The sequence below is a fragment of the Macrotis lagotis genome, chromosome 2 (assembly GCF_037893015.1).
Source record: "Macrotis lagotis isolate mMagLag1 chromosome 2, bilby.v1.9.chrom.fasta, whole genome shotgun sequence".
Taxonomy (NCBI): domain Eukaryota; kingdom Metazoa; phylum Chordata; class Mammalia; order Peramelemorphia; family Peramelidae; genus Macrotis; species Macrotis lagotis.
The window spans coordinates 300,148,284-300,162,706 of record NC_133659.1 but is presented as its reverse complement, the minus strand read 5'-3'; positions in this window follow the sequence as shown (position 1 = coordinate 300,162,706).

Below are 14,423 nucleotides of genomic sequence, written 5' to 3'. Positions count from 1 at the left end.
AAGACAAAAGTTAAAAAGCCTCCTATTTCAAGATTTTTGCATTTTTCAGAATGAATAAATAGGTTATCAATAGATAGATAAGTAGAAGAGTATAGATAAATAGTAGTATGTCTATGGAGAGAGAGAGAGAGAGAGAGAGAGAGAGAGAGAGAGAGAGAGAGAGAGAGAGAGAGAGAGAGATTTTCATGGAAACTATATGTGCAGCATTGCAGTGAATAAAGCAATAGAGCAACAGCCCTGGAATAAAATTGGGAGGACCTGGATTCAAATCTGACCTAAGTATTAGCTATTTGACCCTGGAGGAGTCACATAACCCTGTTTAATGTTTCATATTCATAAAATGAGCCAGAAAAGAAAATGGGAAACCTCTCCAGTAGCTTTACCAATAAAACTCTAAATAGGGTTCCAAAGAGTCAGACTTTACCAATATAACACTAAATAGCTCACAAAAAGGCAGTTGAATTGTCTAAACAATAACAATATATGCATATAAAATATATAACAAATGTATACACATGTATACTAAAGATGTAAATACAAGGAAATTTAATGAGTATGGTAGGTGCAAGCTGCTACAGGTATCAATAAATACTCTAAATAGAATGCTACACTTAAGGAAACTAGGGATTACACAAAGCAGATATGGGATGGGAATGAATTCCAGACAGCAGATGGAGCTACATGTATGAGAAATAATAAAAATATATATTTGGCTTTATTATAAAATTAATATTGGGGAATAATATGTAATAAAGCTATAATGGAAGGTTGGCATAAGTTATGATAGTGTTTTTAGAAAAATCTGATCCTTGAATTACTAGGAAGACATTTGAAATTCATGAAATGGAAACATCACGGTCAGGTCAGGGATCTAGGTAAAACAAATAACCCAACAAACAAACAAGCTACCTTGGCCCCTATGGGCAGGTTGGATTGGAAAGAAGAGAGAACTAAATAAAGGAGATCAATCAGGAGGATACTCCAATAGCCTAGAAAATTTATTCAGGAAGGGCTGAACTAGAGTTATTCCTATTTGAATGGAGAGATGTGTATGAGATATATCATAAGGCTATATATAAAGACCTTTCAAAAATTTATGATACTGTCTTCTGGAAAACTCTGGACATCCTATGATACAATTTTGAGTCTTTATAATATAGTGTGCTTAGTCACTTACTTTGTGACTCTATGAAGATCACAACATCTTTCAACCTGCTTCCTCATTTCTAAAAAAGGGGATAATAATAGGACCTACCTCATTAGGTTGTTGTGAATATCAAATGATGCTACACATAAATGTATATATTTGTACACATATATGATGTGTGGGTATATATATATATATATATATATATATATATATATATATATATGTGTGGGTGTGTGTGTGTGTGTATAAATATATGCACATACACACACACACACACTATATATATAGTATTTAAAATAATGAAATTCTATAGAAATTATAGCCATTATTTTCCATGAACACTAATATTACACAATTATCTAGACAATGCATGCATAATATATGTGCTTGCATAAATATGTGGTTATATATTCATTTCAAATCCGTGATCCTATGAAGAAATGGTCTCCTCTATATATTTTTTGGTAATAAATAGTTTGTATCTTTAGGAAATGCATAAGTCAAATGGGGAACAGAAGGTCTGGTATAATTATCCCTCTTGAAATTCAAGGGTTTCAAGATATCTTCCTAAAATGTCTAAAGGCTATTTAAGTAACGAACTGTTCTGAATATAGTTCTCCTGTTGGAGAAGATGGGATGCTGCTGTTATTTGAGATTTTGTCATATGAAATTTCTTGGTTACAATAATTTTCAAGTGGGGGCGACTAGGTGGCACAGTGGATAGAGCACTGGCCCTGGAGTCAGGAGTACCTGAGTTCAAATCTGGCCTTAGACACTTAATAATTACCTAGCTGTGTGGCCTTGGGTGAGCCACTAAACCCCACTGCCTTGCAAAAGTCTAAAAAAATAATATTCAAGTGTATAGAAAGATTTTTTTTTTTTACTGGAAAGGTCAATAGTTTTTTTTTTAATTTAGTCTCTAAAAAAAAAAAATTACTAGACCTTTCCATTCAGCATCATTGCATGTAACTGACTAAAATCTGACCTGAGGGAAGAGTTGCTTCTTCACTGGTAATCACATTCAGAAGTGACTTGCCTCTGCTATACAAGAAAATAAACTCCTTCCCTTGGGCTTTTCCAGGTAAATCAAAACGCCTTCCATGTTGTATTGCAAAAAACTCATGTAGTTGGCTCTTTGACAGGTTCTAAAGGTCAACATCCTGAAAAATAAGTATCTCACCATCCTACATGGATACGGGCATACTGTCTCTGAGATCTAGGACACTGAAATGATGATTTGAACTACTGTGTTGTCTATTAACCTTTCACAGCATCAGTTCATGTGTAAATTTCCCCCCATTTTTTATATATAAATGGCCCACCATTTAAAAAGTCAACTTAAATCCTCTTTCTGTCTGTCTCTGTCTCCCTTTCTTTGTTCTGTCTAAAACAAAACAAACTCCATGTCAAATCTCTCTCTCTCTCTCTCTCTCTCTCTCTCTCTCTCTCACACACACACACACACACACACACACACACACACACACACAAACAGAAACAAATACACATATAAAACCATTCATTTTTAATACTATATATAAATACATAATACTTCCAATTCATATGAATGGCATTTGGAAGATGCATATACAAACATGTACATACATGGAAAATATATACAAATGTAACGTTATGAAAATAGATAATATAATTAAACATTTCATTATATGAATTAGTGATTCTAACTCGAAATATATATATGTATATATCCATATCAAATCACTGTGATTTTTGTTCTGCCATAGATGAGACTAATAATAAAATATCTGAATAAAATTTTTCTGAGTAACTAGTCATTTTGTATAGGAATAGAAACCATTATACAGCAAGTTGACTGACATTATAATGAGGGTACAAGAGTTTGCTTGTCAAAAATATAACATTTACTATTATTCCCATCTTCAGATTTATTTACAAGGTTATAAAAAGCAAGATAAGTAGATAATCATGAAACATGAAAATCAATGTGTAAATATGTAATGTTAATTATTATTTGCATGACTTTTATATTTTAAAGTTGATATACATACATCTGATTATTACTTTACATTAAACCAGATTTGAATAAATTAAATGATTAATCATGTAAAGAAATAGAAAGAAAACCAATTCATATATTTGATATTATTCTCCAACATTCTATCAATATACATGCATTTAATAAGGTCTGAGCATGTGTCAAAAATGGATAAGGCCTGAGAAATCAAAGATAATATGAAGATTGCCAGTTTTCAGGTAGCTTATATAGCTGATGGAGATAGTGTGAATAACTAAGTTTATACAAGATACATGCAGAATAGAATCAGACTAACATTGAGAGAGAAGCATCAGATGCTGACAAGACCTAGAGAGGTGCTCACAGCAAACGGAAATGTTTGACCTTTATCTTGAAGGATGCTAGAAAATCTAAAAGGCAAAGTCTAGGAGAGAATTTCAGGCAGGAAGGACAACCCGTGCTGAAGAATGGAAACAAATGGCTCATCTGTGAGGAACAAGCAGATCAAGTGTAGTTGGATGATTGAATGTACGGAAGGTATTGATGCTTGTCCTTCATTTTTGAAGAAGACCATGACATCAGGAAGGTGATGCTATGACAAGCACCTGGATTGGACTTGAATGAGGGGGTTTTGCTAAGTCCCCAGCCTCACTTTCTCCTCCAGAAACATCTGGATCCAGTGGTCAAATATGAATCAGGATGAATGGAGATGGACCTGGATGTGAGGCAATCAGGGTGAAGTCACTTGACCAAGATCGCACAGCTAGTTAGTGGCAAGTGTCTGAGGTTGTATTTGAACTCCCTTCCTCCTCACCCCAAGGCCAGTGTTTATCCACTGTATCACCCAGCTGCGCTATGAAAGGGATAAATATGAAAATGGGAATCAAGAGGAACAATATATAGTTGGTTATTCCTTCTCCAGTTCATTTTACAGATTAGGAAAATGAGGCAAACAGGATTAAGTGACTTGTCCAATCTGAGACCAGATTTGAAATCAGCATAATGAGGCTTCCTGAGTCCAGGTCTGACAGGCTATCCATTGTTCCACCCGCTTACTGCCTAGAGTGGTCAAAATGAAGTATTGGGAAGATATTTATCAATTGTGCTTTAAATAATAGCTTTCTTTTGTAAGTGTAGAATGACCCAGAATATGAAAAGTTCTATATTGTTAATAGGAGAAAATATGTGAGGAAAATTTAAACATGGGATATTATAATTTTTATTATGACAGGATTAGAAGTTTGCTTTTGTGTTTATTTTGTTTCTTTATTAAAGGATTTTTCATGGTTTATAAATAGAAAGGGTTTGTTTTTTCTATCTGTTATTTCTCTTATGCAACCACTCAACTACAACTCAGCCCCAAAAAGTTTCCTGGAACATGAAGAGGAGGTATTTGGCCAATTTCTCAAAGTCAGTGCTTCAAGCTTCTCCCTGTTGAAATTCACCTTCTACTTATAAAGCCATGGTTTCTTTTTAGGTAGAATGATATCTAACTAATATATTGCTGTTTTTTTAAAAAATATCAAATAGGTAAAAAGCAAGTGTTTTGAACAAAATATCAATTTTGCTCATATCCATAGCTGAAAATGCATTCAATTGTTGTACTATTTATATCTTTCATAATACTCCATGCAGAAGTTAATCTGTATAAAAAAACAATAGAATAAAATCTCCTATGTTACCCTTATGCATCTATTCAGGTAGACTAACTATTAATTGATAGCCAAAAACATCTTCTTTTGAATGATGAACGTTTAGTCAACCAATTGCTTGAGGTCTTTTTCCACATGCACTGTCAATGATCCAAATCCCCATTCTATTTTTGTGTTGTAGGCATTTTCTAAACCATATTCCCAGTGGAAACAGGTTAACTAAAGATACTTGAAATGAAAAATCCTGTGGTACCTAGAGAAACTGCCAAGACTTCATCTTTTTCATATCATTTTGCTGGGCAAGCATATACAGTTTCTATAGTCATTTTCCCCACTGGGAAACATCATTTAGAAATGCAGCAATGAATAAAACTTTAGAGTTATAGTAACTTTCCACAATTGGCCTTGATTAAAGGGAAATTTTCCTTTATCATGAAGAACTAGACTTGAAATAAGAATACTTGAGTGTCTGTATGACCTTGAGTAAATCATTCACCCTCTCTGAACTTCATTACTTGGAGGGTCATAAAATTGTTGTACAAAATACAGATCTGTTGTTTGAATAAGATCATCTGTTAATAATAATAATACACTATATAAACAGTCAATGGAATTCATTTCTTTTCTTTTATGGTTTTTGTGAGGCGATGGGGTTAAATGACTTGCCCAAAGTCACACAGTTCATAATTATCAAGTCCCTGGTGATTTGAACTCAGGTCCTCCTGACTCCAGGAACAGTGTTCTATCACCTGGTAGCCCCCTGTCAACAGAATTCTTGAAGGTAGCCCTAATTGCCTATTCAGACGTAAACTTCCAGTCTAAGAGTAGGTATTGTTCTACATAATTCATGGTACTTTCTCAGAAATCCAGTTTCAATTCAGGAATAGATATTCCATATACCAGTTGAAATGGAGACTATCTGTTTATTGACAAAATTCTCTTCTAATAAGTATTGCAAGCCTTAGTTAGAGGTATTCTATCCTTTTTATTGGTTTCTACTTATTACATAAAGTCACTTCATAAGTGACTTTGCTTACTGAAATACCTCATGAACCAAGAATGGCTAGGATGTTCTAACCGCTAAGATTCTTCATATTGCTTAACAGCGCTTAATCAAAGCTCTTAATCAAAGTACCAGAATTATATAAAATAATCAAAAACAAGAACAACCACAAAGAGCAAAATATTTTGATGATGTAAAATACTAGGTTGTGTACTAAAACGAGCAGAAAACCCTCAATTAATTAGGACATTAATGTCTCATCATTTTGTTTTTATAACCACATACTGTAATCTCCTACCTTGTATTTGGAAGGCACATCATAACATTTGAAGAATTAAATTACATTAAAATGTATATTAATAAAACATATATTATTGATTATTAATATGTATATTAATTAAAATTTAATCCTTTTATTTTAAATGAGAAAAACCATCTGATTCTTAGCTTTAACTAAGGGAACTTAGCTTCTAATCAATTATACAACTCTAGAATGGATTGAAATAGTCTTTATTAGAAAAGGATAAAATGGAATCAGATATCTAAGCTACAGTAGTTTTCCTCATTCAAAGACTACAAGTTCCATTTTAAATATACAACATGATACTATTGGATGAATAATGCAACTGGAACAAAGGGATCCAAATTTATTTTCCTCTATTGATTTTTATTTTCCTTTGCAACCTTAGCAAATAATTTACTCTTCCTGATCTTTAGTTTATCCAACTGTAAAATAATGAACATAACAGGTGGATTCTGGGTTCTCTTCTATTCCCAGATCATACATGGGCATAGAGTTTATTGGGAAAATCTCTGATTAATTTGTTGAAGTGATAACCAGTAAGTATCTTGATGCCCATCAATATTTTCTCATAAATTAGGCACAAGCTTCCATATTTTCAAAGTGTCATCAGATTTCTGAAGAATCATATTCAACCCCTCATTCATAACATCTCATTCCACAAAAATTTTCCACATAAGAACATGATGAATAGAAACAGAATGAGAAAATGTTTCTTAAGCTAACTGTATAAATGTATACATATATGTATATATACACACATATGTGTGTGCAAATTTTCCTAATGAAGTGTTTTGGATTTAGTAGCCTTAATACTGCCTTTAGGAACAGAACATATATGCATCCATAATTCATTAAAGAGCTTTGCCAGAGTTTCTATATTACTCACTATCATGAAAACAGAAAGACAAAGTTTTCACATCCAATTAATAACATTTTATATTTAGCACTAAGTCATACAATATAGGGAAATGGCTTGTTAGAGAAAGTTGAAACAATGCATATGACCACTGGCAGTGAATCTTAATGGCCTAAGCATATCTGTTCAATAAAATGCTTTGGCAGACCATATTGTGAAAGCCATTGTCTTCTCTCATTCTGAGGATAACTTTTCAGCCAAATTACCTAATTAGACAGAGCAATAGCAGCCAAAACCATCTGTTTGCCTAGGCGCTAGATTTTGCTTTTGTATATGTCTTGGGATTGGCCAATGCCTAGAATGAATCTTATCTGACTGAAAGTTGTCAACTATCCAGGCTCTCTAGTGACAGAGTATAAAGCTGGAGTCTGAATGTGGTAAGGAGCCTTCTGGAAAACCTCAAAAGCCTCTATGTCCCAAAGGACCTTTTAAAGGGTAGAAGTCAATTCTTCCAGGAGGGGTCTGTATTGCTGAAAAACTTTTATTCAGGCAATGAAATCCTCTTAAACTTGGAACTTCATAAGTGACCAGAGTTGACAACTTCCTGACTTGGCCACCAAACTCTAAGTTAAAATAGGAAATATAAATGAGAAGCTAAGAAATAAAAATGAAACATGTCAGGCGCATCAAGGTAGAACACATGGAGAAAAAGCTACTGATACAAGGTTTTTCCTGCTTTGTGGTATATGAGTTTAAATCTAGGACTAATTTGGGAACAATTATTCTGCCTGTTTATCTCTCCTTTTTCATTAATTTTACTGATATTAGAATTCTTGGTAGTAATGTAGAGTCTTATCCATGTTATTCCAATTGTTCACCTCAAAGAGTACTTTCAATTTGCTAAAGAATTTTCTTGCTTTTCCCAAAAAACCATCAGGTACCAGTGGACGACTTTGGTTGGCCAACAATAATATTTCTATCTCATCACATGGCCAGACCATTATCTTCCTATTAGGCAATTTGTTCATAACATCCTTCATTTCTATTATCCTTCAGAGTTTCTCCTTGAATATATATCACAACCAATTCACCACTACAAAATGAGTATTCATTGCCCTCTCTGTGATGCTCATTTTGTTTTTGATGATTTTGGACTCAGGTTTCGCATGTTAGTGCTATATATTCAAGTGAATATCAGACAGATCTTTGATTCCTCTGTAACAAATAATCATTTTGTGAATGTGAACTGGTTATAATGTATATTCAAGGAGAAACCTTGAAGGAGAACAGAAATAAAGGATGTTATGAAAAAATTACTTAAAAGAAAAAGACATTGACATGGCTATGTGACAAGATGGAAAGATGAGTGTTGAACAGCCATAGTTTTATAGTTGTACCTTTTGGATTTGCAGAAAAAAAACCAAGAAAGTTTTCCAGCAAATTGAATGTATCCTTTTTGCTGAACTTTTTGAAGGACATGAATAAGAGATCTATATCACTGCCCAAAATTCCAATATCAGTAAAATCAATGAAAAAGGAGAGATAAGCAGGCATAACATTTACTCCCAAATCAATATTAGATTTAAACCCATATCCCACAAAATTGGAAAAAAATTTATCAATAATTTTTTTCTCTATGTGCTCTATCTAGATGGACTTGACATGTTTCCTTTTGATTTCTTAGCTTTTCATTTATATTTTAAGTTATTTTAGCTATTTTAAATTAGAGTTTGTTGGCCAAGCCAGGAAGTAGTGTTCAGTTAGGTCAATTCTAGTTAGTTAGGAATGTTCACATCAAAGAATGTGCTGAATTCTATGAACAAAGAAGCATTGCAGTATTAAAAAGGAAGCATTATATGTATTAAACTATAGATACATCCATTCCATAGGGTTATAGTTTAAGTTGTGATTCCACCATCCTTGATGGGGGGGAGTCTGTTAAAATTCAATTCTTTACAAGTATTTTTCATTTTTCTTCTGTTTGAAATGCTTCTGCTCTCATTCTTGAATGTCATTGGAGTAACTTTGCTAAATTCAATATTTTGTCAAGGTTTGCTTTATTTGGTTTTATACTGCACTATTTCTCAAGCACTTATGAAATAATATAGGTTATAATCTTCTTTAAAATTTCTTTGTAAAATTCCAGAAATCTGTTTATAATCTATAGCAGTGCTACATTAAAGAATTATCTCTCTTCTTTTAACAAGAACTTTAAACGTTTCTTGATAAAGGTGATATTTAGGTCCTTTTTTACTGTTTACAGACATAATTAAATTAATTTACATTGGTTTATAGTGTGAGACATGGGAGACACTGGGATACCCAGCATGGTATGTTGACATCAAAGAAGGTGCTGTGTTCTAGGAACAAAGAAGAATTACAGCATCAAAAAGGAAGTATAATATGAGCAGAACAGAGCTACATCCATTCTAAATGTTCAAAGGATTATTTTACCAATCCTGTGATGGAGCTTTCTAAACTCCTATTAGAATGACTAGCCATAGGCTAACACATTGTATTTTGACCCCAATTATCATGATGTGTGTGAAGTGTGAAGGGTATATGTGAAGGGGAAACACCATTGGTTAGATTTTTGAATGAAATAATGTTGGTTGATGAAAAGTCATAAATGTTATCTGTTTTCTTTTTGAAATTTTAAATTATTTGTTCAAATACTTTTCAAGTTAGGTAATTTTACTTGTTTCATATCTCCAAAGGGATTTGTATTTCGCCATAATAAAATCCAACCAACCATAATTTATTAAGAAGCGTATAGATGTCCTGAGAGATATATATGAAATATCAATCATGCCTCCTGAATTTTTCCTTTTCTATTTTGTTTATGTAGATAAATATATATATATATATATATATTCACTTATTTTTCATCAAATTCTTATCCATTAATATCTATGCTATAGTAATATTTCATTTGATTAGTGGAATTCTGACCTTCTAGATAGGGCAGAGGACTTGGAATCAGGAAGAATAGGATTGAAGTTCCATATTGGACATATTCATTAATCTAGGTAAATCATTTAAAATCAGCTACTTCATTTGCAAAGTAAGAAAATTAAACTTTGTGATCACCAAATTCTCTTTCAGTCATAAATCTATGATCCTAAATACTGCAATATGTATAAATTTTCTTCTCTTAATTAATATTTTCTTTGTTTTCCCAGTTATTTGCTACCATCTAATTTATAGCCTTTGTGACCCAAGTGAATTGGTTATTTTACCTTTCAGTTCTCTAGGCTCCAGAAGTCCTTAAGATTAAAAGAAAAGAAGAAAGAATATATTGACTTTCATTAATAGAGAAAGTTTCCTTATTCAGTAGTAACTTATAGTAACATAAATATTGTCTATTTCATATTCTTATGCTTCTGAGAGAAATTATTAAATAAACAATTTTTAATATGGGGAGTTTCAGGAATTTTCCTCCATATTTACTCATTCTCTCCTAGGTAAATCAGTCTTTGAAGATTAGATCAAATAAAGATATTGGATTTAACCTTCTGCTCAATATTGTTTATTCCAAAACCATTAAAAAGCTTAGTTATGATAAAAGAATAAAAAATGAAATTTAATCAAATTTAATTTTGCCCACTAGGTTCTACTAAAGCTTGGGTGGAAAAAAAGATTCTTTTTCTTCATTGTCCTATGCTGGCAAGTGGTCTGAGAATAAAATTGACATAAGGTCAAATCAACCAGCCCCTCCTAGGGTACAACTTTCATTTAATTTTAATATTCATTCTCTTATTGTTATCCAGCAGAGTTTATTGTCATCTGGCAGAAACACTCACTCTTCCAAAGGCATAGAAATAAAGAGACTTCCATCATCCTCATTTCATGTGCAATATACAGCAAAGTGACTATCCTTTTAATAATTATTCAGTAGTCATAATTAATAAAATTAATTAGTGCAAAATCAAGTTTCTCAGTTTTTTATGTGTTACATTTTCCTCCATCTCTGATTTCCCTAAAGTGGTAATAGTGGTGAGGTCTCTGGTTAAAAAAGTGGTAGCAATATGGGCACTAAATTATGATTTCAATTAATTTTATGGAAGAGTTGGGTTAGCTCATTGTTTAGCAGAAATAATTTAGAATGCTTTTCTTTCTATATTCTTTGAAAAAGGAATATGTTTAACTTTTCTCATCTTTACCACATGACTGTATATGATGTTAAACCTTAATTTTTTTTATTTGCATTTTTCTGGTTAGCAGTGAATTGTGGCAATTTATATGTCGTCATCAATAGTTCTGAGCTCCTCATTTGCAAAATCTTTGTGCATATCACAGCCAACGATTACATAGAAGTTGATTAAAGGGTTGCAATATCTCTAGAACTCTTTTTATACACAAGCAGATATGATTGTGATACAATAAAACAATAAAAGTGAGGAAACAATAAAATTTGGGGGAGATATGGAAAACTCCCTAAAGAAGTTGGTTAAAAATATTTAGAAGATAAAAGCTAGGGCATGTAATTTGGAAAAAAAAACACCAAAAATAAGAATTGCAAATTTTTTTTTAAATTCTAAAAATTAAAATGTATTGAAGACTGTTTTAATGCTCAAGGAGAACAAAGGAGATCTTATCTGTTGACTCAAAGGGAAAATCAAAGCGTAAGCAATTTGGATTAAATGCTAATAAAATGAGTTAATAGAGCTGACAGAAATACATAATTTACATTATGTACTCAGTAAATTATTATATAGATTGTAAAGGTTGAAAATTACTCAGCCTCAACTTTAAACTATCAACATAATTTTTTGTTCATAGGGGTTATTCTAGGACTACTATTCAAGATGGTGGAGAGTAGCTAGGCACTGTGCTAAGGTCTCCTGGTTTCCTCCCAGAAATAGCATGAAAGAAACCTCTAAACTGAAATTTGAAGGACAAAACCCAGAAAGCAAAGCTAAGAGAGGAACATCTATCTCCAGTTTTCTCATCGGGGATCCTGGGTGAACCGGGAGCAGAGAGCAGAAAGCCAGACCAGGGGCAGCAATGGTAGGGTGAAGCCAGAAAATTGATCATAGTCATGGAGGCCTTGGTGAGAGGTGGGTCCAAGGACCAGCTTTAAGTGTAGAATCTTTGACTGGTGGAATGGAGGTCTGGTGAGTCCCAGCTGGTCTGGACAGTGAGTTCCAACAAGAGCTGCAGAGCACAGATGAACATTGATCCCCTGGCTTCTGTGACCTGAGCCTCATATTTTTAATGCAGCCCTCTTCCCAGAACAAATAGAAACCACTCCTCCATGCCCTCAGGATCAGGTGTGGGCAGCAGAGCTCACTCAGCTGAAAGGGAGATTAACTCCCTCACCCAAGGCACTGGCCCACATTGTTCAAGGGCAATTCATACCCTGCTCCTGAGGGTCTCAAATACTCCAGAGAAAGCAACCAGTGTCCCCTACTGGCTAAACCTTGGAGTTAGTAAACCCAGTGACCAAAGCCTCTATGCACTACCTACTGACTGGCTCACTTGGAGTTACTAAGCCAAGTGAGCAAATCCTCTAAGATTTTCAAAAGCAAACCTGGGGAGCCAGCCCCAGCTCCAACACAAAATTCTAGGAAAATGAAAAAAAGGCCAGTGAAAAAGGGGACCCAGGGAGAAATACTTAGAATGCATAGATCCTAACCCAGTAGAATTTCTGAGGAGAATATGAATTGGTCTCTAAGTCAGAAAGACTTCCTTGAAGAAATCAGGAATTTAAAAATCAACTGGAAAAATTCAGAAAAAAATATCAAGAGAAAATTAACACATTGGAAGAGAATATTAACATCTTACAACAATAAAACAAATCTTAGGAAAATACAATTGGAAAAATACAAAATGAGACTAATTCTCTTGGATCCTCAATTGGTCAACTGCACAATGAAATAATCCTCTCAAAACTGCACTTGAACAAATGGAAAACTCCTTCAAAAATAGAATTAACCAATTGGAAAAGGAGTTGCAAAAATCAAATGAAGAAAATTCTTCTAAAAAAAATAATGGAGTCTGTATAGAATGATAACTGCATCAGACAACAAAACTCTGGTAAACAAAACCAAAAGATCAAAAAAAAATAAAAGAAAATGTAAAATACTTCATCAGCACAACTACTGACCTTGAGAATCGATCGAGGAGAGACATCCTAAGAATTATTGGTCTTTCTGAATACATTGAAGAGAAAGAAATCTTGGACTTAATATTACAGGATTTAGGGATGGAAAACTGATTGATATCATGGAAACAGAGGGAAAAATAGTTACTGAAAGAATACATTGATCCCTTCCAGAAAGGAATCCTAAAATGAAAACACCAAGGAATGTTGTGGCCAAATTCCAGAACTATCAAATGAAACAGAAAATCCTGCAGGCAGCCAGAAAGAAGCAATTTAAAAACCAAGGAGCCAGAGTAAGGATTAAACAGGACCTGGCTGCATCAACATAAAGAGATCTAAGGGCCTGGAATGAGATATTCCAATGAGCAAGAGAGCATGGCCTGCAGCCAAAAATCCACTGTCTGGAAAAAACTGAGCTTTCCTTTCCAGATCAAAAGATGAACATTTAACAAAATGGGAGACTTCCAACTTTTCCTGATGAAAAAGAACAGAGCATAATAAAAAATCTGGACATCAAACAGGAGACTCAAGAAAACACATGAAAAGATTTTAAAAAAAAGATTAAAAAAGCCCCTACTATGCGATAAGATGAAAGTGGCTATATTCCCACCTGGTAGAAAGATTCTCATAACTCTTGAGAATTGTGACTCTGTTGGAGAAAATATACTCAGCTAAAAGTGATGGACAGTCATGACTTATCTGTGAATCTACTATACAATAAGATGAAAATGGCTATATCCCTACCTGAGAGAAAGACTCTAATAACTTTCAAGAATTGAAACTCTACTAGAGAGAATATACTTAGCCAGAAGTTATGGTCAGTCATGACTTTTTTGTGACTCAGATAGGATGATTTAAAAATAATACCACATTAAAAAGGGGGACAGTAATGAGACAGGAGGAGGGAGGAGATTTCATGAGGTAAATCTTATTACATTAAGAGGTACAAAGGACCTATTGCAATAGAGGGGAAGAAGGGAGGATGTGAGAACCATATGAATCTTACTCTCATTTGATTTGGCTTAAAGTTAACATACAAATACAGCTAAGTTAAGAAACTTATCTTTCAAGAATTAAAAGGAGAAAAGGGGAGGGGGGAAACGGGGGACTAACAGAAGTAAGAGAAGGAAAAGGGGCAAAGGGAAAGGAGAAAGAAAGGAGAGAGGCATTGGATATAGGAGGACAAACACACTGAGGTTGATGGCATACAGAAAGAAAATACTGGGGGAAAATGGATAAATTGAAAAAAGGGGGAAATACAAACACAGGGAAGATAGTATGGGGAGGGACGCAATAAAGAGGTAGTAATTATGAGTTTGAATATGAATTGGATGAACTCTCCCTAAAAAATATAAG